Source organism: Aquarana catesbeiana, linkage group LG13 (genome assembly GCF_042186555.1).
Source record: "Aquarana catesbeiana isolate 2022-GZ linkage group LG13, ASM4218655v1, whole genome shotgun sequence".
Lineage (NCBI taxonomy): Eukaryota > Metazoa > Chordata > Amphibia > Anura > Ranidae > Aquarana > Aquarana catesbeiana.
In genome coordinates this window covers 203,702,785-203,728,431 of record NC_133336.1, presented here as the reverse complement: position 1 = coordinate 203,728,431, position 25,647 = coordinate 203,702,785, and the positions used below count along the sequence as shown (strand labels likewise).

Genomic DNA, 25,647 nt, shown 5'->3' with positions numbered 1-25,647 from the left:
TGCGGTATAGGGTATACCCTGGAATGTTTGCCAGCCAATCATGAGAGCTGTTGAACCAGGTCTCTGCAATTCCCACAAAATCCAAATCCTCCTTGTACAACAGTATCTCTAGTTCACCTATCTTGTCCGCCATGCTCCTGGCATTGGTGAACATGCCACATAGTTTAGACCAGTCGCATATTGTCCTCATATTGGGTGTTTCGAGATTGCAACTAGGACTTGCTACTATACTCACCTTATGTTTTTGTGCTTTGGTTAACCTACCACTAATACCCCCAATACTACCCTCTGGAATATCTTCCATGCTGGCTATCTCTGTCTCTGGACCCCCCACCCCTCCCCCTAGTTTAAAAACCCCTCTAACTTTTTGGCCATCTTCATTCCCAGCAGATCTGCACCCTCCTCATTTAGGTGCAGTCCGTCCCTTCTATAGTACCGGTTACCGACTACGAAGTCGGCCCAGTCCTCCAGGAACCCAAACCCCTCCTTACTACACCAGCTCTTCAGCCACTTGTTTACTTCCCTAATCTCCCTCTGCCTTTCTGGTGTGGCTCGATGTACCGGTAGTATTCCTGAGAACACTACCTTGGAGGTCCTTTTCCTCAATTTAGCTCCTAAGTCCCTAAAATCATTCTTTAGGACACTCCATCTGCCTCTGACTTTGTCATTGGTGCCAACGTGCACCATGACAGCCGGGTCTTCCCCAGCCCCTCCCAGTAATCTGTCCACAAGATCTGTGATGTGCCGAACCCGAGCGCCCAGTAGACAACATACTGTTCGGCGCTTCAGGTCTTGGTTACAGATTGCCCTCTCTGCCCTTCTTGTTCAAGGAACTTTAAAGAATCCTTCCACGTTTCCCATTCTTTTTGTCTTTCTGGAGGCAATGAGAAGTCCCAGCTACCCGATTTATCTTTGTAGAGCTCCTTGTCCATCAACCTCAGGGATTCTCTATCTTCTATTGAAGGTGCTTGTTTTTTATCGTCCCTTGTAGCCTGGAACGCTGTGCACCCTAGGTTATCGGTGCATTTCTCTAACCCAGGAAGCTCTCGTTGTACTCCGATGACATGCCTATGTCTCCCTTTGATCCCGAGCATCTTCTTAACATGAAAGTGGTTCAGACTTGGCTCAAAGATAGATGCACGCTTTTCAGCAAGTTTGTACGTAGGGTTTTTACATTGTCAAGCCTGCGTGTCTTGTCAATGCATCCTTCGCAGACTATCACCCATCCTAGGTCAAGCCTCTGGGTGCATGGGTCATCATGTTCCCCATCCAGTTGTTCACGGATTTTATGAGCTCTCGTAATGTCCCTACTGAGTATCAGCAATATTTGGGCGCTTTCGTCTAGTAATGGGATGCGGCCAGCTATTGCCTTGAGATGAGGGTGGTGGTGTGCCACTGCTGGTATCGGGATTTCACTCCTATCCTCTGCCATGTGATTACACTCGATAATTGTGGTGAGTGGCATCTCTACCTTACCGTCCAGGGAACATATGATGTAGCCATTTACTCTCCTCCCTGTTGTCTCCATTTGTCCTGTGCACATTCGGAGCGTGTAAGGGGAGGCATTATCTTGTATGTTGAATAGGTTAAAGAATTCCGATCTAACCAACGATCGATTGCTCTGATCATTGATGATAGCATACATTCTTACAGCTCTTTCCAGTTGTCCCTCTGGGTGCACTGTAACAAGGCATATCTTCGAACAAGATCTACCTTCGCCTCTATCTCCGCAAATCTCAGTACATTTAGATGTTACCGATGGGGAAGGTGTTTTAACCTCTTCTTCTTCCCCATCCTGCCTTATTTTAGGGTTAGGGGTCTTGACTGTTTTAGACTTAAATGTCTGGGTGTAGAGCTGCCACATGCCCATCACTGTTACACTCGGTGCATTTTATGGCTTCTTTATATTCCTTGGATTGATGTCCTGTAGAAGCACAGCATTTAAAGCAAGCTCCCAACTCTCATAGTAAGTTTTTGCATTACTCTATGGATTTAATCCATGAACCCAATGCACTTGTTAAGCGGATGTGTTTTTTTATGTTTGGGACATTCTTTGTTTATGTTTCTCTGCTTCTGGACTCCAGCGGCCGACTGGTCAGGGCTCGTGTGGGTTGTGGGGGACACGTCCATCCTGCGAACTGAGAGGGATGTTCTAGCACTGCCATGCCTTGCTGTTGGTCTTTCATCCTTCAGGCTACTTGTACTGAGTGTGGTCTGTGCACCCACAATGAATCTTGGATCATTCTCTGTGCAGGCTGCTTAGCAAATGAAGCTCAAGAAGAAAGAGAAAGGGGTAGGTGATCTGCTTCTCCCTTTTGTATTTGGAGCCTTGCGAAATCCATCTTTCTTGGAGGTTGTAGGGTAGCTTCTCCAAGATTGGTCTCACTCCACGAGCGGAGTCCAGGACGTTGAGGCCTGTTAGGGATTGATCTGTTCTTGCAGACTGCAGCTCCTGCAGCAAATCCCTGAGTTCTCGTAACTTTGTATAGTCTTTGGCAGTAATTCTGGGAAAATTGTCGACCCTCTTGAAGAGTGCATCTTCAACTGACTCGGAGCTACCATAGCACTCCTCTAGTCTTTCCCATACGAAGTCCAGACCTACTTGGGGGTGGTTCGCGTTGGCTGCCCTGAGACTCTTAGCATGTTCCACGGATTCTTTCCCCAGCCATTTGGTCAGCAGGCTGAGTTCCTCCCTGGTGGAGAAGCCCAGACTCTTAATAGCGTCCTTGAATGTGAACTTCCATATCCTGTAATTCTCGGGATAGTCGTCAAAGTTGGTGAGTCCCGTCTGCACCATGTCATGCCGGATCATATACTTCCCCATGTCGGTCAGGCCTGATACATTGGTGTGCTGATCTTGTTCTGTCGTGGTTCCCTGGAAGGGTCTTGTGATCGCCTCTTCTTTGATGCAAGTGTTTGACGATTGCTGGCCAGTGTGTATAGCTGTATCTCTCTGTGTTAGTGCAGCCACATGGCGAGCCTGTGGTGGTGCATTCATGAGCATATTGGCGTGTGGATGATTTCTTTGACTGCTGATATCCCAGGCACTTAGTACCCTTGGAGGAACAGCATCTTCTATCGGGTCTAGCAAGTCTTTGGTGTCAGATATGTCGCCCTCACTGCACTGAGATGCTCCTCACATTATCTGCCGTATGACTGCCTGCAACCTCTGGCGGCATCAGGTCGTACTTTTGCTCCCCGCCGTCCAGTTGCACAGCTGCTTCCAAGACTTCAGCCTGGGCTATGGTGGCTGCTGCGTCCTCTTCCTTACTTAGGGCTTCTAAGGTTGCGTCCAATTCAGCCTTTTTACGTGAAGTGGCAGCGGCTGCTTTGGCGGCGGCTGTCTGCTCCTCCTCTTCTATCCATGCTCTCTCAGCTCTTATGACTGCCTCTTTCTGGGCATATTTGGCCCTAGCACGTGCAGCCTCTGTGGTGGCTCGAGCCCTGATAGCACTTGCGCTTGCACTGGATGCATTTGACTGCACTGATTTGCCTGACCTTGAGGAGTGTCTGGATGTGCTATAGCGCAGTGACATGGTCTCCAGGAGGAGCTCCTTTCTTTCTTTTTGCGCTTTTGTGATGGCGGTCTCCACAATGCCTTCTCGCTCCAGATCGATCGCTTTTTTCAGGTCACATTATTGCAGGCTGTCGTTTGTGTTTGTTCTAGTCAGATAGGTGAAGTAAGTCTGTGACAGTGCTACGTAACGTCCATGGCATGACTTAATCTGAGTTATGGTTTGCATAATCTGTTCTTCTTGACTGGTAGCACCTGTGGCATTACATATTTCAAATATTGTGTCTTCCCAAGCCCTTTCTAACTTGGCGTGGTGCGTGTCAATGTTAGCTTCATAATTTTCATGGGCCTTTTGTGTATGAGTGATTGTTCGTTTAGGCACTGCGCCTTCTTGCGTTGCTCGCAGTTGTGTAATGGTCTCGGTGTCCAAGTTATCACTGTCCTGTGCGGTGTCTAGTGAGGGTCTGTGTTCTGACATGCTGCTGGTGTGTGTAGGCCTTTAGCCAGCGTGTGTGGCGTGCGGTCTGTTACCTAGTCAACGATGGGCGACAGTCTCGGATGTTGCCTTTCAGTGTCCTGCAACAGTCAGCGTAGAGGTAGCTGAACTCACAGGTATCCTGGTGCTTGACCCTTATCCTGGCAGCTGAATGGTGGCATGCACAGGGTAGGTAAGATGGCTGCTCCTCACTGTTATGCCCTGTACACACGGTCGGACATTGATCGGACATACCGACAACAAAATCCATGGATTTTTTCCAACGGATGTTGGCTCAAACTTGTCTTGCATACACACGGTCACACAAAGTTGTCGGAAAATCTGATCGTTCTGAACGCGGTGACATAAAACACGTACGTTGGGACTATAAACGGGGCAGTAGCCAATAGCTTTTGTCTCTTAATTTATTCTGAGCATGCGTGGCTCAGAATAAATTGTGCGTCGGATTTAACCGATCGGATTTTGTTGTCGGAAAATTTTATAGCCTGCTCTCAAACTTTGTGTGTTGGAAATTCTGATGGAAAAAGTCCGATGGAGCCCACACACGATCGAAATTTCCGACAACACAATCCGATTGAAAATCGGACTGTGTGTACAGGGCATTAAACTATGCTGAGAGAGGATTCTGGAAAGACAGAATTGTTGTAAGGTTGCTTGCAGTCCCTTTGTCAGAGAGCTCTGTCACTGTTGCTTGTTCCTAGCATAAGGACTGTGTGAAGCTGGAGCTTTCTGTGCTGTTTTTCAAAGCACAGCAATCTGTTTTTTACTATTTTGCAACCCCAGTGTCATATGCGGGGTTATTATGGCAACCAGACTCTAGTTGATCAGAAAAGTAAACACTGCTAAAAGAGAGACAGGGCAAACAAACTAGGGACTCTTGTTCCATGATAGAGATGGTGTAATAATTACACTTCTTTTGTACCATCTACTCCACTGAGGGCTTCTAGATCTGAATCTTTAGAAATTATGATGATCTATGTACACCGATTATATTGGATCTGGGGTCTGTCTTCTGTTACCAGGTTCATAGTTCTTGAACACTAAATTATATTCCATTTTATTCCACTGCCAGAAGCTCATTGCAGGAAATGGATCTGTAAAACGTGTTCTCACCAATGGACTACTGTATTGCCCTTTAAAAACTGTAGCCTGCCAACTTCATATGTCAAAATACTTCTATCTGTGTGAGGTATTGTGACATCATAACCAACAGATGTGTTTGTGAATAATACTATATGATCACCATGTCAGAGATTTCATAGTGATCACAGGACTGGGAATCGTGATGATTTGTTCCTGAATGATAGAGGAGATTTGGATGTCACTTAACCACTTCAGCCCCGGACCGTTTGGCTGGCCAAAGACCAGAGCACTTTTTGTGATTCGGCACTGCATCGCTTTAACTGACAATTGCGCGGTCGTGCAGCGTTGCTCCCAAACAAAATTGACGTCCTTTTTTTCCCACAAATAGAGCATTATTTTTTACTTTTTGCTATAATAAATATCCCCAAAAAATATATAAAAAACATATTTTTTCCTAAGTTTAGGCTGATACGTATTCTACATATTTTTGGTAAAAAAAAAATCGCAATAAGTATTTTTTGATTGGTTTGCACAAAAGTTATAGCATCTACAAAATAGGGGATAGTTTTATGGCATTTTTATTAATATATTTTTTTTTTACTAGTAATGACGGCAATCAGCGATTTTTATCGTGACTGCAACATTATGGCGGACAGATTGGACACTTTTGGCGCTATTTTGGGACCATTCACATTTATACAGTGATCAGTGCGATTAAACATGCATTGATTACTGTGTAAATGTGACTGGCAGTGAAGGGGTTAATCACTCGGGGGCGCTGCAGGGGTTAAGTGTGTCCTAGGGAGTAATTCTAACTATGGGGGGAGGGGCTATGTGTGACACGACACTGATCACTGCTCCCAATTACAGGGAGCAGTGATCAGTGTCCTGTCACTAGGCAGAACGGGGAAATGCTTGTTTCCATCAGCATTTCCCCATTCTTCTTCTCCCTGAGACGATCGCGGGTATCCCCGCGGACATCAAGTCTGTGGGATCCGCGATCACACTCACAGAGCTCGCTGAGCTCATGGTGCACACGCGCACCCGCAAACCACTTCTTAAAGGGCAATGTACAGGTACGTTAATATGCCTGTATGTGCCCTTCTGCCGACGTATATCGGCGTGAGCCGGTCGGCAAGTGGTTAATAATCAGGAACATACAAGGTGTACATTCCTAGTTCTCATTTGTAATATCACTTAAAGTGGTTCTAAAGGCTTTAAGGCTACCACTTTGTTTACCTTCTTGCATTCTATGAAGATAAAGGAAGATTTCTCTTATGTTCATTGGCGGCCTCTTCTTTATCCATGACCAAACAGGGTTTTATAGCAACACCTACAGGAGTAGAACACAAGGCAGAAAAAATGTTGGCACCTCCTATGGACAGTCTTCCCTGGACTTAAAACCCCTTCTCTACTATAAGCCTCCAGTCATTGTGCCTAGTGCCAGGAGTATGGATGTATTCTTTTATGCTGGGACTTGTGGTCTTATAGCTTTCTTATTTTTTCCTTTTCTTTTCCTGGGATTTTTTCATGTGGAGATCTTCTATCAACAGTCAGGTCACCCCAGTTTGACCAGCGAGAGCACAAAGACTGCTAGCTCTGCTCTCAGTCGACAGCGACTATGCCCCATCCTGGACTGGGGTGGCCAGTGAGTTAAATGTCTTATGTGGACACATAAGACTGGGCACCTATAGTCTCTGTCACAGTGTTACCCCTGGCTGACAACCCCCCACTTCAGTGGAGAGGAGGATCTCTGGGTCCAGCATAGGTTCATATGGCTGCCATGTGGCTATTTTTGGCCAACAGCTCTTTTCCCAGAGCCACAGCCACCATTTTACCTTCTCTTTTGGAGACATCCTGCATTAGCCATGATCAGCAGCCATTTTCCCTAAGACCAAGTGTCAGTATGGGCTGAGAGAGCTGGCTCAGGGTGGTCATGAATCACCATTTTCTTGTAGCTCACAGCAGTGGCCTTCCCTTGGCTTCTGAGGGTCAGAGGATGTGGGAGTGGTCCCTAGCACCTGGTGGTGGAGTCCTGAGTTGTACACAGTGGCAGAGACACGTTGCTGACTTCTGGTAGCATATGGCAGCCTGTAGTGAGTCCTCCTCTGGTATCCCTCTATCTTCCTCTCTGCTGGGCAGCCTGGGGGGGGTCTCTTTCCTTTACCTTGGGGTCCCTAGTTGCAGCAGCACCTGTCAGGTAGTGCTGTCCCTATGGAGTCTCAGGAGCTTGCTACCCCCTGGACCCCCTCCTGAAGGTGGCAGTCCTGTTCCTGTAGATGTGCTGATGGATAATCTCACTTGTGGATGTGGCTGTCGCATACCTTGTGTCAGAGCCTGACATGTATGGGGAGGCCTCTCATACAGCCCCAGCTCTAAGAATACTGATGTTGCTACAGTGCCTGTGATAGCATGGGGGGAACCTCCCTTCCCTGTTATGGTGCTCTCCACCAGGGTGGTTAGTGGCTCCTAAGCATTCCAACATCAGGCATCTGTTTCTTTTTGTAAATCACTGTAAAATCCCTTTCTCTGAGTTCATTGATGGACACAGCACCAACCCCTTGACATCACCCCTTTCTCCTCGACACTGCTTGTGCCTGACTGGAGGCCTATAGCAGAGAGGGAGTTTTATACCCAGAGAGGACTGTCCATAGGAGGTGCTATAAAACCCTGTATGGTCATGGATAATGAAGAAGACGCTGTGTCCATCAATAAACTCAGAGAAAAGGATTTTACGTGAGTAACAAAAAATCTAGATTTTTGCGTACTTCATGATATTTGTGCATCAAATAGTAACTGATTTGTTTTTTTTATGTATCTATGCATTGAACCTGCATTGATTAAAGCAGTTAAACACAGCTCACCTGTTATGATGTGAATGAGCCCCAGCGTTCTTAGTCTGGGTACAGGTGCACTTTAAAGTGGTTGTAAACCTCTGATATGAAAAATGAATAATGTATATCCCTCTATAGTGTGTACTTGCTTCAGTCCAAAGCACTTAACTGGATTTCTGTCTGCTGTCTCAGGCTGGATTCACATATGAGCCACATGCGGCTTACAGCAGGGGTCCGGTACGTCCTGGTTCACTGTTTCAGGTCTGATTTCAGCCTGAATTTTGTGCTGAATTCAGACCTGAAACAGACCAAAAGACGCACATCATTCTTCTGCAATAGCTCCTGCTAATGTGAATTCCCCACATCCAATTTGCAATGGTGTGAACTGAGCCTCCTTCCTCTTCTATCTGCATCAATCACTTCTGACAGTCTCTAACATGATACCACAGAATCCCAGGAGGGGATGACTCCACCCCCCATAACACACCTCAGCTGTTTATGTGTCCCTATGTGTTTGTGGAGAGGGGGTGCTTAATCTATCCACTCAGGTCTCAAATTGCAGTCAGCTATATTTTTTATGCTGTGTCATGCAGTGACATCAGATTCCTACCACTTTTCTGCTGGAACTGACAAAAAGCTTTTGTTCTGTGTGTTTTAGAAGGCTGTAGAGAATATTGGGCAGAAGATAAACAGGTACAACTTGTTGGAGATACAACAACTTTCAGCTTAGCCTATTGACTGCAGTTCACAAACAGGACACTAGATGTCGCTAATGCTCAGTGATATGCTATGCTATGCATTTTTCTATGATGTGTTGTATTTCCTTTACATAGTGTTGTACTTGTTGGTTTCTTTTTCCTGTCTGTGTACTTCTTACCAGTTATGTTCCAATAAAGAAGCGAGTTCCTGTTACTCAAAAACGTCTGATCTTAATTGACTCCACTGCACCCAGCAATCTTACTCTGCAACAGGTTATGGGCCCAGTGTCCGGATAAAGTTACATAACCAGGTGCGGCCCAGGCAGAACAAAGCCAGGAGACAGTGTGACTGATGCTGAGATCGGCATAAGGAAGTTTTCCAGTGACATCTGCTATATACAAGTAAGACTGTTCATATATAAAAGGAAGAAATAAAAAGATGGTCGGAAACTCAGAGCTTAAACTCTCAGTGGCCAAGCTGAACAATGACAATTATCAGCTATGGAAGTTCAAAGTAGAAATGCTATTATCCAGAGACAAATTGTGGGAGGTTACCACCACAGAGAGGCCACAGGACAATAATCAGGACTGGGACAAGAAAAACAGACAGGCTTGGGCCACCATAAGTTTACTAGTGGAGGATGATCAGCTCATTCATATACGTCATGATGACACAGCAAAAGGCATGTGGGACGTACTGAAAAGACTGCATGAAAGATCTAGTTTAAACAGAAAGCTGTTTCTGCTGCGGAAACTTTACAAAATGCAGGCCTCTTGAACCCATTGGGAAAGAGAGCCCTGACTGATGGGGGCAAAACTAGGGCAGAGTATGGTGACTAGGGGTCACTGTGGATTGGTGGGGGGATGGGATGGGGTTGGGCCTGAGCTCATTAGGGTGATTGCCCCAGGGGATTCTGGGCCTTTTTGTGAAGAAGATTGGTAAGAGCTGGCAGCACCTGCCCTGTCCCTCCAACCATGGACACCGAGCTCCTTCTGGCCAGGGTCCGAGAGATGGCTCTCCAGGGTCAGGCTGGGTGGCTTTTCTCCCTCCTGACTTCTGGGGATCCTTCTCCTATCCCTACACCTAATCCCCCACAGGATATCCCTCACGGGGTTAGAGGGTCGCTCGATCCCTGCGGTCCTCTGCCCAGAAATCCTCTGGAAGGACGGGGAGAAGGGGACGGATCCATTTGCCTGTCACCGCTGCTTCATCCGCGGCTGTCGGTCCTGGCCCCTTAGATGAAGGCTCCGCCGGGGACTCTGAGCCAGACCGGCTCCCCCTGGTGGACATGATGCTCCCTGCGCCTAACTGGGCCGGAGTTTCGAATTTACACACACAGCTGCTTGATACTGGGGACATTAGGCAGCATAGCAGTGTGGTGTGTGGAGTTGCCCATAAAAACAGCTTACAGCAGAATCCCCCTGCGCCCACCTGGGCGGGCACGCTGTCTGACATCGGGCCGCCCCGGGTGCAGGGTCTATCCTCTGGAACTCCCTCTGTACCCGGTTCCTCCCCTCAGCTTTGCAAGTTGCTGGGGCCAGAACAAGTCACGTCACCTCTGCGCCCGGCAGGGCGAGCAACGTGCCTTTAACCCCTCCTTCTCCGACACTCCGTGCCCACCGGCAGCCTCCCGCACCCCGCAGGGCGGAGGCCGGTCGTGCGCTTTTGACCTCCACCCCATCGCTGGGGCAGATGCTCCCCTACGTGCCTGTCCGGGCTGGCGGTCCTGATGGGATGCCTGTCCTCGTCCCCCCGCGCCCGTAAGGGTGGGAGGTCTCAGCTCCAGACCCGGGCTGGCGGCAGCATCTGCCCCGGGTCAGACAGGGGGAGTCGGCAGGTGTTCCTTCCATTTCTCAGCCTCCGTCTGTGGTCAGTTGGATTCGACCGGGTCTTTGGTTGGACCCCTGCCCCTGGACCTTTCCTTGGTCACGACAGCCCAGCAGAATGCGGCCTCGCGGGTCTTCCAAGTGCAGGCCGACTACGCTTACAGCCTTCCAGAGTCGTTTCGGAATCGGATTTGCCGCCGGGCCCAGCGGCTGGTCGTCCATCTCCGGTGATGCCTCCTCGACTTAGTAAGTATGACTGTGAGTTAATTTGGGGTAGATCAGCTGACGCTTCTGTATCGGGCCCGGAGGACCGCATAGCGTTGGTCGTAAAGTCGGTTCTCTCCAGTATGGGAGTCTCGGGCTTGCCCAGCCCCACCTCCGCTTATGGGGGTGCGTTGTGGGCGGTGGCGCCGACTGGCACCCATTTGACGGAAGAGACGAAAGAGAAGATATAGCGATGCAAATTCGTCGATTTTCTTACCCTCGTCCCGCCGGATAGGGAGATTATCGACAAATCCCGACGGGTTGACGTATCGACTCAGGGTGACAAACCCAAACAGCTTCCTAGAACGTTCGGGAACTGGCTGCAAGGGTTTTGTGCCCACGTGGGAGTGAGCCCAGTGAGCGGTTCCCGGAGTTGGCAACTTCGTTATTTTGCTATTTAGACCTTATTTGGGGCGCATACAAGGTTTACGGGGGTCAGTGCTGGTTCCATTATGACACTCAATTTCGACAAAAAATGGCGGCACTTCAGGAATTTCGTTTTGATTGTCAGGATGGTAGCCTGTGGTTGCTGCTTATGTGCCCCCATAGGCCTTTGTCCTTTCAGTCCGCAGTCGGCGCTCCTCAGTCCGGAGCGTCGGCCGCTCCAAAAAAGGGTATCTGCTGGCTTTTCAAGGAAAGCCACTGTAAGTGGTACTCCGCCTGTCGTTTCAGGCATGAGTGCTCCAGTTGTGGGGGGGCTCACCCCGCCAGTAGGTGTTTCCGGAAAGGCAAGCAATCGCTTCCCAGAACCAGCCAAGACTGACCTTCCTAAGCCGGAGGACGCCGGTGAACGTCTTAGAGATGCTTCCCTGGCTAGACCGGTACCCCCTTCATAGAAAGGCCCTGATTCTGTGGGATGGCTTGGACCGTGGTTTCTGGATCCCCTTTTTCCCGTCAGACGCCCCAACCATGTCTCCAAACTTGAAATCAGCGGTGGAATTCGAGTCAGTCATGGCCATCCCACTGTCCGCTGACAAGACTGAGGGCCCCGTCACAGTCCTGTCATTTTTAGGTATTGAGATAGACACAATGGCGATGGTTTTTCGGTTGCCTAGTGACAAGCTGTCCAGGCTGCTCTCTTTGGTTCGCTTGGCGAAAGGGGTGAAAAAAATTACAGTTGAAACAGCTACAGTCTTTGCTGGGTCATCTGGTTTTCGCCTGTAGGGTCATTCAAATGGGGAGGGCCTTCTGTAGGTGCCTGTCGTGGGCCACGAAGGGCGTAACGGCCCCTCACCACTATGTCAGAATCACCAAGCCCATGCGGGATGACTTGGGGATGTGGCTATCCTTCTTACAGACTTACAATGGGCAGTCGTCCTGGTTGCGGGAGGAAGTGCCGAACTCACAGCTGGAGTTATATACCGATGCTGCAGGCTCCTGTGGGTTCAGCGCTTTCTTTCAAGGGTAATGGGCTGCTGAATGCTGGCCGGCCTCATGGGCCCACATGGATTTGTTGCGCAACCTCACCCTGCTGGAGCTGTTTCCAATTATTGTTGCCGTTGAGCTCTGGGGTGAACGGTTGCGCAATCACCAGGTGGTCTTCTGGTCGGATAATATGAGTGTGGTGCAGGTGGTGAACAAACAGTCAGCCAGTTCTCCTCCGGTCATTTCGCTGCTACGGTTTTTAGATTTAAAATGTTTACATTTCAACATCTGCGTTAGGGCCAGGCATGTTCCGGGTGCCTCTAATGACATTGCCGATGCTCTTTCTCGTCAACAGTTCTGCCGTTTTCGAACCCTGGCTCCGATGGCTTCTTTGGAGGGCCTCCCCTGTCCGGCCCACTTATGGAACCTCATTTCCGGTGTTTGACAGAGCTCCTTCGGTCGTCGATTTCTCCGCGGACGTGGGCGTCGTACTGCCGGGTTTGGCACGAGTGGGTCCAAGCGTCGGGCGGTGAGTTTAACATTTATTCCCCAGATGATAGGCGTTTAACTCTATTTGCCTATCTAGTCTTCCTGTTGGAAAAAGGCGTCTCTGGGTCTACGGTTTCATCTGCGTTGTCGGCACTGTCATTTTGGTTTCAACTCCTGGGGTGGGAGGATGTCACAAAAGCTTTCCCAGTTCGGCGGGTGGTTCGTGGTTGGAAGCGGGTCACTCATTTACCAGATACCAGGCATCCTATTTCTATCCAGATCCTTTTGGGCATCTTGTCTCTGTTGCAGAACGTGTGCTCATCAGGGTTTGAGACTCTCCTTTTCCGTGTAGCTTTTTCGTGGGCTTTCTTTGGTGCCTTTCGCATTGGCGAATTGGTGTCAAAATCTATGTCGTCCCCGGGGGGCATTTAATGGGAGGACGTGTCATTATCGGATCGCAGCGTCACGATTTTGTTGCGTTCATCCAAGACTGATTGTTTTGGTAGGGGTCGCCGGGTAGTGCTGCATTATTGCGGCGGCCCATTTTGTCCGGTGTCCCTGGCCCTCCCATTCCTGTCTGTGCACCCCCTGTCCCCTACATTTTTTGTGCATGCTGATGCAACTTCTCTGAGTCGGTTTCAATTTTTACGTGTTTTTCGTCGTTGCTTGGAGGCTTTGGGCCTTCCTGCAAAGGAATTTTCCACCCACTCGTTTTGCATTGGCGCTGCGACCGCCGCTTCTGGTTTGGGGTTCTCTGATACGGAACTGCAGCGTTTAGGTAGATGGGAGTCATCTCGTTTCTCTTTGTATGTTCGTCCACATCTGTTGTGTTGATTTACAGGCTTCTTCCTGGCACAGATTTGGATACTCGGTGACTCTTTCATATACTGGGCCGCTCGTCGGGCAGAGATCTGAACTTATGGCAGAAACTTGGGATTCTCATACAATGTGGCAAGAGTCCGCTGGATCGGGTTACGTGGGTTGCGTTGGCCTCAGGTCCTTCTGGAATGTCAGTGACTTCGTGCCCACGTTTCTGGTCCCATCATCCTGGTTATACATGTGGGTTGGAATGATGTTGGCTACACGCGCTCTGTGGACATCATCTCAGCTGTTAAAAGTGACATTGCCCAATGTTATGCTTCCTTTACTAACTTGACCGTTGTTTGGTCGGAAATTGTGCCTCGCTTGGTATGGGCGCGAAATGTCCCTGGCCCCCGTCTGGAACACTTTCGTAGAAAAGTCAATGCTCAAGTGGCTAAGTTTGTGCATCAGATAGGGGGTGTAGTGGTCCGCCACAAAGACCTTGAGGGTGACAATACTGATTTGCTGCGTAGAGATGGAGTTCATCTCAATGACATTGGGTTGGACATTTTTAATCTGGGTCTCCAGAGGGGTGTGGAACAGGCGCTGGCTGCGCTGGGGCGCCCGTCAGTAGCTTACTGACAGGCGGTGGCAGTTTTTGGTGACCTTGCCAGCAAAACATGGCGGTAAGAGGTACGCCCTTCATGCTAATTGGGAGATAGACGGCCGGTCCGGCACTTATGGTAAGGACAGGCCCCTCAGTTATCTCCCTTTCACCATTCAGAATTGAGTGCTCACAGTGCTACTGTGACTGGCACTGTGGAATGTTTAATGTTATATGTTCAAGTTGATAAAGTGTTCAAGTTAATAAAGCTGTGGCCTTGCCCTTTCCAACACTAATGGTGGTAAGTGGTCTTTATTGGATGGGAAGAAGGGGTAAGGTCTAAGATTTGGCTGGATTATGGTATGGACCTGGGTTTATTGCACCTCAGCAGTCATGAGACTTGGCAGAGAACAGGACATGCAGGAGCATATAAATGCAATGCTGGAAGTGATTGCACAACTCAGATCAATCGGGGAGAATATAACAGACAGTCACACTGCAGCCATGTTGTTATGCAGTTTGCCCGATACATATACTGCACTAATCAATTCACTGGAGACACGACCTGAGACAGATCTGACGCTATCATTTGTAAAAACCAGGCTCATAGATGAGTATCAGAGAAGAAAGGAATTAGTGCATGACTCCACTGAAACCGACACCAGAACCGCTCTTAAAGTTACAGATGCAAGGTTACACAGGAAAGAGACCAGAGTGTGTTTCAGATGCCACAAACAGGGACACATAAAGAAAGACTATACTATATGGAAAGCAGAGAAAATGAGACAGCATCCCTCTTATGCTAAACAAAATGTCAAAACCATAATCAATGATCCATGGGAAGGAAACTGGAATGCCACATTTAAAACGACAGGCAACAATAAATGCCAAGGCTGGTGCATTGATTCGGGGGCAACCAGTCACATGACGAGTGATAGAAGTTTCTTCACAGAACTTGATCTAAACAACAAAGAAACTATTTATCTTGCAGATGGAAGCAAAAATACATGCAGAAGGATATGGGCATGGAACCCTTGTATGCCCAGATGATGCAGGACACAATTTAGTCATACCAGTGAAAGATGTGCTTTATGTTCTTAATCTAGAAGGAGGACTCTTATCTGTGAAGCGTCTAACAGCCACAGGACTCACTGTAAAATTCCAAGGTGACAAGTGTTCTATTCTAAACGGCAAACAGACAATAGCAAGTGCCAAGCTGGATGATCATCTATATCACCACGACACAGTGAAGGAAAAGGTGAGACTATGTACACACAAGCACAATGACTGTATACATATATGGCACAGATGTCTATGTCACAGACACCCAGAATGCATACAGGAACTACAAAGGAGGAATCTGACAAGGGATCTAACAGTATCCCCTTGTCCAGTTACTGTTAAGTGTGAATGTTGCATTAAATCCAAAGCTACAAGAGCAACACTTCCCAAAGTCAGTCAGAAGAGAGCTTCAAGACCACTTGACTTAGTTCACAGTGATGTATGTGGTCCCCTAAACCCACCTACACCTGGAGGCAACAGGTACAATGTGACTTTCATAGACGACTATTCAAGATACACAGTCACCTACCTAATGCAACACATGAATAGGGTAGCCAGATACCTTACTTCCCTACCAATACATGCATACACTTACCGTATATACTCGAGTATAAGTTGAATTTTTCAGCCCTTTTTTTGGGGCTGAAAGTTTCCCTTCGACTTATACTCGAGTCCGCGCCGTCTGTCTGCATGATCAGCGTGTCATGCAGGCAGACGGCGGCCGGCGTGTGCTGATAATGCACGGAGGCTATTCCAGCTTTCAAAAGCCACGCCTCCTGCTCTTCTGTGATAGGCTGAACAGCTGTCAGTGTACAGCCTATCACGGACATTCTCTCATCCTCGTCCATGGTATGAGAATGAGAGAATGTCCGTGATAGGCAGTCAGCGGTCAGCCTATCACAGACGAGAAGGAGGCGCGGCTTTTGAACTGTGGAATGGCCGCCGAACAGTATCATCACACGGCCGCTGTCTGAGGATGGAGATCGCCACAGGAAGGCTACACAGGACACAGGTAGGCTGCACATGCACACAGGACACACATGCACCCATGCACACAGGACACACATGACACACATACACACAGGACACACATGACACATACACACAGGACACACATGCACACAGGACACACATGTACAGGACACACATGTACAGGACACACATGTACAGGACACACACACACATGTACAGGACACACATGTACAGGACACACATGTACAGGGTACAGGTAGGCTGCACAGGACACAGGGAGGCAGGCAGCTGCAGATGGACATTATTGACCCTCTGCATTTCTCACCCTCGACTTATACTCGGGTCAATAAGTTTTTCCCAGTTTTTTGTGGTAAATTGGGGGTCTCGACTTATACTCGGGACGACTTATACTCGAGTATATCCTGGGATGTGTCCCAACATTTTCAATCCTCATTGTAACCAATATATATATATATATATATATATATATATATATATATATATATATATATATTTACTATTGTCGCCAAGGACCAAGCGCCAATCACACTCTCCTAAAATATTAACATCCCCTCAGCTAGGGCGGGAGGGCGGGAACGTTCTTATTGACTCTCCAACTCACGACTGCTGTATAATTCCCCTGGCTTAAGCACTGATAAAAACTCTCCTCCCCTTCTACACTGATCCACCAATCCCAACATATCCCTAACTTCCTTAAACCCCTCCTTATCCTACTTATTCCTTCCCTAAGTTCCTTGCACCCTTTCATGTCTGTACTCTGCTTCCTTTTACAATACAGCTCCGTACATGTCTAGAGTGAAGTTTTCGACAAATTACAAGACTATATAATAAAGACCAATAACAAGTTTCAGAGGAAGCCTCTCATAGTTTGGAGCGATAATGGAGGTGAATTCACAGGAGGTAAGATACAAGAGTACTTAAGACAGAATGGAATAGAACATCAAAAGACAGTCCCGTATATACCAGAACAAAATGGAGTAGCTGAAAGAAAGAATAGAACTCTGACTGAAATGATCAGATGTATGCTGACAGACTCTGGACTACCACAAAAATACTGGGGTGAGGCAGCTATGACAGCTACATATTTGCAGAACAGACTTCTTTCCAGAACAGTGGAGAAAACCCCATGTGAACTATGGCACAATGAGAAGCCAAGTGTAAAACACCTAATGCCCCGTACACACGGTCAGATTTTCCGATGGAAAATGTCCGATTGGAGCATGTTGTCGGAAATTCCGACCGTGTGTGGGCTCCATCGGACATTTTCCATCGGATTTTCCGACACACAAAGTTTGAGAGCAGGATATAACATTTTCCGACAACAAAATCCGTTGTCGGAAATTCCGATCGTGTGTACACAAATCCGACGTACAAAGTGCCACGCATGCTCAGAATAAATAAAGAGATGAAAGATATTGGCCACTGCCCCTTTATAGTCCCGACGTACGTGTTTTACGTCACCGCGTTTAGAACGATCGGATTTTTCGACAACTTTGTGTGACCGTGTGTATGCAAGACAAGTTTGAGCCAACATCCGTCAGAAAAAAAATCCTAGGATTTTGTTGTCGGAATGTCCGAACAAAGTCCGACCGTGTGTACGGGGCATAACAGTTTTTGGATGCAAAGCATTCATCTACATACCTGAAGAAAAACGCACCAAGCTCCAGAACAGAGCGTTTGAAGATATCTTCATTGGATACAGTGACAATGTCAAGGGTTACAGAATCCTAAATCCCAAAACAAACAAGGTTACCATTAGCAACAGCATAACTTTTGTTGAAGATTTAAGAGACAATGTAATGACAACAGTAGAAGCAAGAATAGAAGAGAAAACTGACATTGACCAGCCCATCTCTGTAACTTCCGAACAAACAGTTAAAGTGAGTGCAGCCCCAACCAGTACTGAAGAACAGACACAAGAAGGCTCAGACACAAAAACGAGACCTTCAACAAGAGAAAACAAAGGTAAACAACCTATACATCTCTCATCAAAGCAAGTACTGCCAGTATCAACGAACCTGCAAGCTGGGAAGAAATATCTCAGCTTTCAGAACAAGAAGCAAGTAAATGGATAACGGCTGCTGAGGAAGAGATAAAATCAATGCATGACACTAAAACATGGACACTTACAGAACTACCACCCGGAAGGAAAGTCATAGGCTGTAGATGGATTTTTAAAGTGAAATACAATGCAGATGGCACAATTGAACAGTACAAAGCAATACTAGTAGCCAAGGGCTATTCTCAAAAATACAGAGAGGATTATGATGAGACGTTTGCACCAGTAGTCAAGCACACTACAATACGGACTTTGCTGACAGTAGCCGTCATAAGGAAAATGCAAGTGAAATATTTTGATGTGAAAACCGCGTTTCTACATGGCGATTTAACAGAAGAAATTTACATGAAACAGCCGCCAGGATTCAAAGATGAACAAAGGTCAGACCCAGTGTGCAAACTTTGCAGGGGTATATATGGTCTAAAGCAAGCAGGCAGAGCATGGAATATAAAAATAAATGAAGTGCTTATACATCAAAACTTTCTAAGGAGTAAAGCAGACGATCCGTTGCACCCCTAGTCTATATGCTTATTTATGTGGATGATATCCTGATTTGCTTTGAGCAAGAAAGGGATGAAGCAGAAATACTGGACAAACTAAATCAGCACTTTGACACCAAAGACCTTGGCAACATAAAGAATTACCTTGACATCGAGAGAGAGAGGAAGATGGCAGCTTTCTTCTGAACCAAAGGCACAAAATACAAGAAATAATTGAAACATTTGGAATGGAAGACGCCAAACCAGTAAAGTCTCCCATGGAAACCAACTACCTAAAGGAGATGAATTGTCAAGATAACCTATTACCTACTAATACTAATACTAATACTAATACAGGTAAGCAATAGGGAAATTGCTGTATCTTACTACTGCTACAAGGCTGGACATTGCAGCAACTGTTGGAATCCTATGCAGAAAGGTTTTGGCGCCAAGTAAAAAGGACTGGAATGCTGTAAAGCGAATCATTCGCTATCTTAAAGGGACTTCACACTACAAGTTAAAATTACCAGCAAGTGATGAAAGGACCTAAACAGGGTATGTGGATGCTGACTGGGCAGGAGACACCAATGACAGAAAATCTACCAGTGGCTACCTATTCTTTCCATCAGGTGGTGCCATCAGTTGGACTAGTAAAAAGCAACTCTCTGTTACACTGTCGTTTACTGAAGCAGAATACGTTGCTGCAGTGCAGGCAAGCCAAGAAGTCATATGGCTGAGGCAGCTATTATCAGACTTGAGTCAACCACAGTTGGGACCAACAGAAATATATGAGGACAATCAAGGATGCCTTGTACTTGCACACATGGAAGGAGTTAATTCAAGGACCAAGCAAATTGATGTAAAGTTCCACTTTCTTAGAGATCTTAAAGAGCAAGGTCTTCTTGAGTTACTTTATTGCCCAACTGAGGATATGACAGCAGATATGTTTACAAAGCCCCTGACTGCTGAAAGACATTCAAGGCTTACAAAGAAGATGGGTTTAACAGACTAAGTCTTAGCTGTTGAGAAGGGGTGTTGGAGATATAACAACTTTCAGCTTAGCCTATTGACTGCAGTTCACAAACAGGACACTAGATGTCGCTAATGCTCAGTGATATGCTATGCTATGCATTTTTCTATGATGTGTTGTATTTCCTATACTTAGTGTTGTACGTGTTGGTTTCTTTTTCCTATCTGTGTACTTCTTACCAGTTATGTTCCAATAAAGAAGCCAGTTCATGTTACTCCACAACGTCTGATCTGAATTGACTCAACTGCACCCAGCAATCTTACTCTGCAACACAACTTATATAGGAAGATTTGTTTAATCTCTGTGTATATGTAAGAGTTTACAACCACTTTAAACTTATATTTATCTTATAAAGATGTGTTATATGACTCAGAGAGAGAGACTTAAGTAGAATCTACTAAATGAACAAAAATATATTGCTTAAAGGAGAAGTATGGAAATGCAAAAAAAGGTAGTACATGTTACCCTCATACCTGAATTGCATTTCTTTCTTTCCTGTCTTTTGAAGAGTCCAGAATCAGCCTCTAACATTCTCTCTCAGTTCAAAAGTTTCCAGGGGGTGGATACTGCTCCTCAATCCAGCCCCTCCTTCAGTCCCTCATTCTCTTGGATATGTGGGTGTGCTTGGTGAAGAGGTGCACACCCAAGCTGCTATCTAGAGCAAGCACATTCTTCACATGACTCTATTTCCATGGCAGTGTGTCCCCAGCTAAAACCCGGAAGCAGAGGCAGTGTGACACAAGCAGTGAAGTGTTCTCACCTCCCAGCAGCAAGCCTCCAACATCTCCTTCAGTGGGCTTTGTCATTCCTGTGTCCTACAAATTCCCTCCCCCCTTCCCCTCACTCTGGGTAGTTCAAAGTCTGTGTCAGTGTCTCCTCCAGCCAATGGGGGAAGAGTGTCACTGAGTCATCCCCATCCCCTGTACTCCTATAAAGTCCCATCATCCCCATCCCCTGATTTCCTATACAGTCCCATCATCCCCATTCATTGTACACCTATACAGTCCCATCATCCCCATCCCTTGTACTCTTATACAATCCCATCATCCCCATCCCCTGTACTCTTAGCAGTGTAAAACTGGCCTAAGCATCTATACATGGAAGGCTCCATGACCTCAATCACATAGAACAATCTGAATAGCCAATAAAATCACAATATTGGCTCTAATTGCTTTACAGTAAATGCAGGCAATGCTGACAAAAGCCAGTGTTGTATTTTACTTTAAAAATGTATTATTTGCATTATCATTTTAGCAGGAAAGTAGAATATAATATACTGTACAGAGCACTATCACCAGGGCCACATGGGGCCCCGTACAGCCAACCTGACAGTGCTCCCTTCAGCCCCACCCTGGTCCTGCCCCTGGCCCCTCCTCCAGCCCCACCCTGGCCCTGCCCCTGGTCGTGCCCATGGTCCCTCCTTCAGCCCTACCCCTGGCCCCTTCCCAGAAGGTCAGAGACTGCAGACATAGTACAGTAGACAGTCAGAGACTGCAGACATAGTACAGAAGATGGTCAGAGACTGCAGACATGGTACAGGAGATGGTCAGAGACTGCAGACATAGTATAGGAGATGGTCAGAGACTGCAGACATGGTACAGGAGATGGTCAGAGACTGCAGACATGGTACAGGAGATGGTCAGAGACTGCAGACATGGTACAGGAGATGGTCAGAGACTGCAGACATGGTACAGGAGATGGTCAGAGACTGCAGATATGGTACAGGAGATGGTCAGAGACTGCAGACATGGTACAGGAGATGGTTACAGACTGCAGACATGGTACAGGAGATGGTCAGAGACTGCAGACATGGTACAGAATATGGTTAGGGATCGTAGACATGATTGATTCAGGAGATGGTCGGAGACTGCATTTATGGCTGAACCCAGTGTACAAGTATATAGTATCACAGGGCTGATCCACTCTATTTAAACCATCTCTGCAAGATCAAGTCAGTGATTTTCCTTTGAAAGCACAACCAAGTGACAGAAGACAGCATCACATCCAATTTCCAAAATACAAATTTTCTTACAAACAGTGAACTGGTCAGGATTAGTGGAGGACAGTAACCAGTTAATGGGGCTGTGAAGTTTCTAGCCTGATCCAGCAGTAAATCCTCCAAAAAACAAACAAACAAAAAAAACCATCAAACAATCTGTGCAGCACACAGAGCTCTGGCTAAATAGCTGATTATAATCTGAAATTGTTTACAGCTGCTGCAGAGTCTTCCAGAGATCATCTCAGTGTGATCAGGCAATGTGCAGGTCAGGTTAGGCAGATTAAAAAAAAAGTAACCAACAAGACAAGAGGGAGGGATGGCTGATCAGTAACCTGTACACTACCTGATCACATAGATATTTGAAAGACACTGCAGTCGGCCAGCAACATGTTACTGTGCTCCCAACAATCCTGTTTCCATTCAGCCACAGCTGTGTGTCCCGCAGAACCTGTATTGCTACTGTAGTCATACCTCCGTGTGTCTCCCTCCTTGCTCCCCCATTGAGCCCCACTCCAACACTGTTTACAGTCAAATGTGAGTGGCTGGAGGGGAGGGAAATACTTTTTTTAAATTATTTTGCATTTTTTCGTTCACTGTTTATATTGCCTGCCCCCCCCCTGCTGGCCGGGCCAGTTGTACTGGCTTATCAGCGGCCCTGACTGTCACTGACTTCTACACTCACTAATGCCTGCCGCTTTCCTGAATGTGTGCAGAGATCGTTCTGTTTGCAATAGGGAGGAGGGGAGGAGGAGAACAGCTCTGTTTGTTGTGTTTAGTCTCGGGAACGAGCAGGGAGCCCAGAGCTGATGTCATTACATTGATGACAGATAGAGGGTGGATCCAGACTCCCCATTGTCAGTATGACACTTCAAGAAAGTCTGCAAACCCTCCCACAGGTAATTAATGCTATTTTAACAGAAACAGTGCACTTCTCAGAGGGCAGGAAAGATTTGTAGATACTAGCAGCTCATAAGGATAAGGATTAAGCAGAAAAAAGGAAACCCATATTTCTCTTTTAAACAAACAAGGAAAATCAGGTCCAAGGTTCAAGACAAACTATCAAACTCTAACCTTTTTACAATCACCACCATATATATTATAGCCATGGCAGTGGCGTTACTAGGGTTGGTGTCACCCACGTCTGCCAACTATAGTCCCCCTTCAGTACAGACCACCCTCCCTCAGTACAGACCCCCCCACTAAGTACAGACCCCCTTTCCTCAGTATAACCCCCCACTAATTACAGACTCCCTTTCCTCAGTATAACCACCCATTAAGTATAGACACCCCCCCTGTGTGGACCCCCATCAGCTTATACCCCCCTCTGTGCAGACTCCCCCATCAGCATAGACCCCCCCTCAGTGCAGACCCCCCTCCATAAGCATAGATCCCCCTCAATGCAGACCCCCCTCCATAAGCATAGATCCCCCTCAGTGCAGACCCCCCTCCATCAGCAGAGACCCCACTCAGTGCAGACCCCGCCCTCCATAAGCATTGACCCCCCTCAGTGCAGACCCCCACTCCATAAGCATAGACCATACACTGTGACAATCCGGGGTGATTAAGCTCTAGTGGTGCATCCGAGTTGAAGAAATCGTGTCAGTCCCGACTGCATTTTCAAAGGCATGGCAGCCCATTTTTGTTCAAAAATAAACATCAGATTCCCTTGCAGCACTATTCAGAATTACAGTCCTGCTTCAGAACAACCAGCATTCAGCCTTCCTGGCTTAAAACATAGCACTCCTGCTCAGGCCTTACACCTTAGGCCTTGGTCTGTCTTGGTCTGTCTTCCCCAGACCTGACATTTTTTCAGCTTCGTGCTGCACTCGCTCCCTCCTGACTCCTAGGCCAGAACTTCTGTCTGCCAGGCGGAGCTGTCTCCATAGATGATAAAGTACTCGGTGCAATAATATACAATCTAATATATCCTATATAACTATTGCACCCATGTATTAATTTGTCTAATCCCTATAGTTGATATTCTGTATGAGTCTGATAAGCACAATGATATAACAAACACCTCTGCTTAGTAAACAAGTTACATTTATTTCCCACTAAAACCGGAATGTACTAAAACAGCAGAATTAGGAAAACTAACATAAAGATACTACAAGAAATTGCAATATTACAAGGCCTACAATCATAACACAATACGAGATTGATACTTAGCACATCCTCTTGGGCTGGTCCTTAGGTCTTAAAGAGACTGTTTCTCTGGCAAACATTTCTTTTTAACAAACATACCTTATCCAGACCCCCTCCCCTTTTGCCTGCCCAACTTTGCCCTTGGACGAATCACAGTGTCTCTGGGGCATTCCCTCAACAGGCTATCATATGGACCGTCTTGCCATAATTGTCCTCTGGGGGGCAGTGTTGGTTCATGAATTGCCATCATCCGACCAATGTCCAATTCCACAAACACCTGGGCCCTTGATTTCCTGTATCTCACCTCATCCATCATCCCTGTCAGTTTAGCTGCCTTTGAAGGCTGTGTGCATAGCAGTTAATCAAGAAGTTCCCATAGACAGATCAGAGCCAGCATTGTCATGTGCAATGGAAGCTAAACAGGCTACATTCCAACCTGGGTGGCAGCATCCTGTCCTCCTGGAAGTGTGAAACTTTCAGTCTTTCAAAAACCATGGGAGTCTGGCTTCTCTTAGGCATAGTAAGGAAACATATGTACAAACTCCAGAAAAATTATATTCATGTTGAATTCCAACAGATGAGCACTAGGAATGAGCTTCGAGTTCGAGTCAAACTCATGTTTGACATGACCAGAAATCCTTACTGGCAGTGACCAGGGTAACACCGGCCTACAGGCTGTTCAGGAAGAAGGGGCATGAATATGTCATTCTCTACAGGATATATTTTGGAGATGTTCAGCTTTTGGGTCTTAAAGAAGGTTTCCAGGCGGTACATGTTGGAACAGTATGGACCCCTATAGGGACGCTTACCCTGACCTGTGCCTACAGAACTAATCTGGCTTTTATGTCTACTCTTCAGTTTGAGAGGACTCAGCCCATCATGGGTATTATTATTGATCACTTTTTTGACCGACTTTTCCCCAGCACCTCACACATGCATCTCTGCAACTACAGGGCATCTGAGGAGCAGGAAACCATATACCCATCTGTGGAGGATTCCCAGGATGTCTGCTCCACGTCTTTTTATACGTCCCCACCATCGCAGATGATGGTACCAGGAAAAGAGGGAGATTACCCAACATCACTGCCCAGCCTGCGCATGGTACTCAAGCTGAACGTGATCGGGTTCTCCTGACCTTACCATCTAATATAACAGGCACCACTTCCAGCAGCGAAGAAGCTGACACACTGTCAGGAAGCAACACTGCTGGATGAAGCGGCTCACCAAACAAGACCCCTCACATCCTCTTCACCCGCAAAATAGGGGCCTTTGTGGACAAGTCCTCCCCGCAGGTCACCTATGCCAGCACCGATATTCCTTTTGCTGTTTTTGTACCCAAGCTTGCTGAACTTGAGGAGCATGACCCCATGGTGATGTGTCCTGACAGTCCCGAGGAGGTGTCACCAGATGCTCGAAGCTTGCATAGTTCATGCTCCAGCAGTGAGGTTCCTCAGGATGACTTTGTGATGGTGGACTTTCGACCAGCCTTCTCCAAATATGTCCTGCAACTGAGTAGCCTCTCCATAGACATCGCTGTGCAGTCAATGGCAGAAGATCTGGATTACTTGCCAGAGAAGTTGGCTATGCATGAAAAGAACATGGAAGAGTTTGATGCTTTTGTTGAATCTTTTTTTTTTTTTTTTTAATATTTTTATTGCCACTTCAGCAAAATTTGTCTTAAGAGAAATTGTATCAACTTTGAAAATCAAAATTTATCCCATCTCTTTTTTTTCACATCATTGTGGCTAATATTCTACTTATCTTTATTAATCCTAAACATTATGATTAAAAGTAAGTAAGGTAAAATTTTCCTCCAAGCGAGCAGATAATATAAACACCACATGTGCAATCTTCAGAGGTATCCACAAACATTTTGCCCTCCATTTTTCCCTCATACCCCCCCAT

The 25,647-nt window shown here is 46.8% G+C and overlaps 1 protein-coding gene and 1 pseudogene across 1 annotated transcript in view; both read left to right on the top strand.

The window, feature by feature from the left end:
• The window catches only part of LOC141116655 (NACHT, LRR and PYD domains-containing protein 12-like), a 423,319-nt gene that overhangs the window by 210,405 nt on the left and 187,267 nt on the right, over positions 1-25,647 (top strand). The window lies entirely within an intron of this gene.
• Positions 9,601-25,388, top strand: LOC141117539 (autophagy-related protein 13-like; annotated as a pseudogene).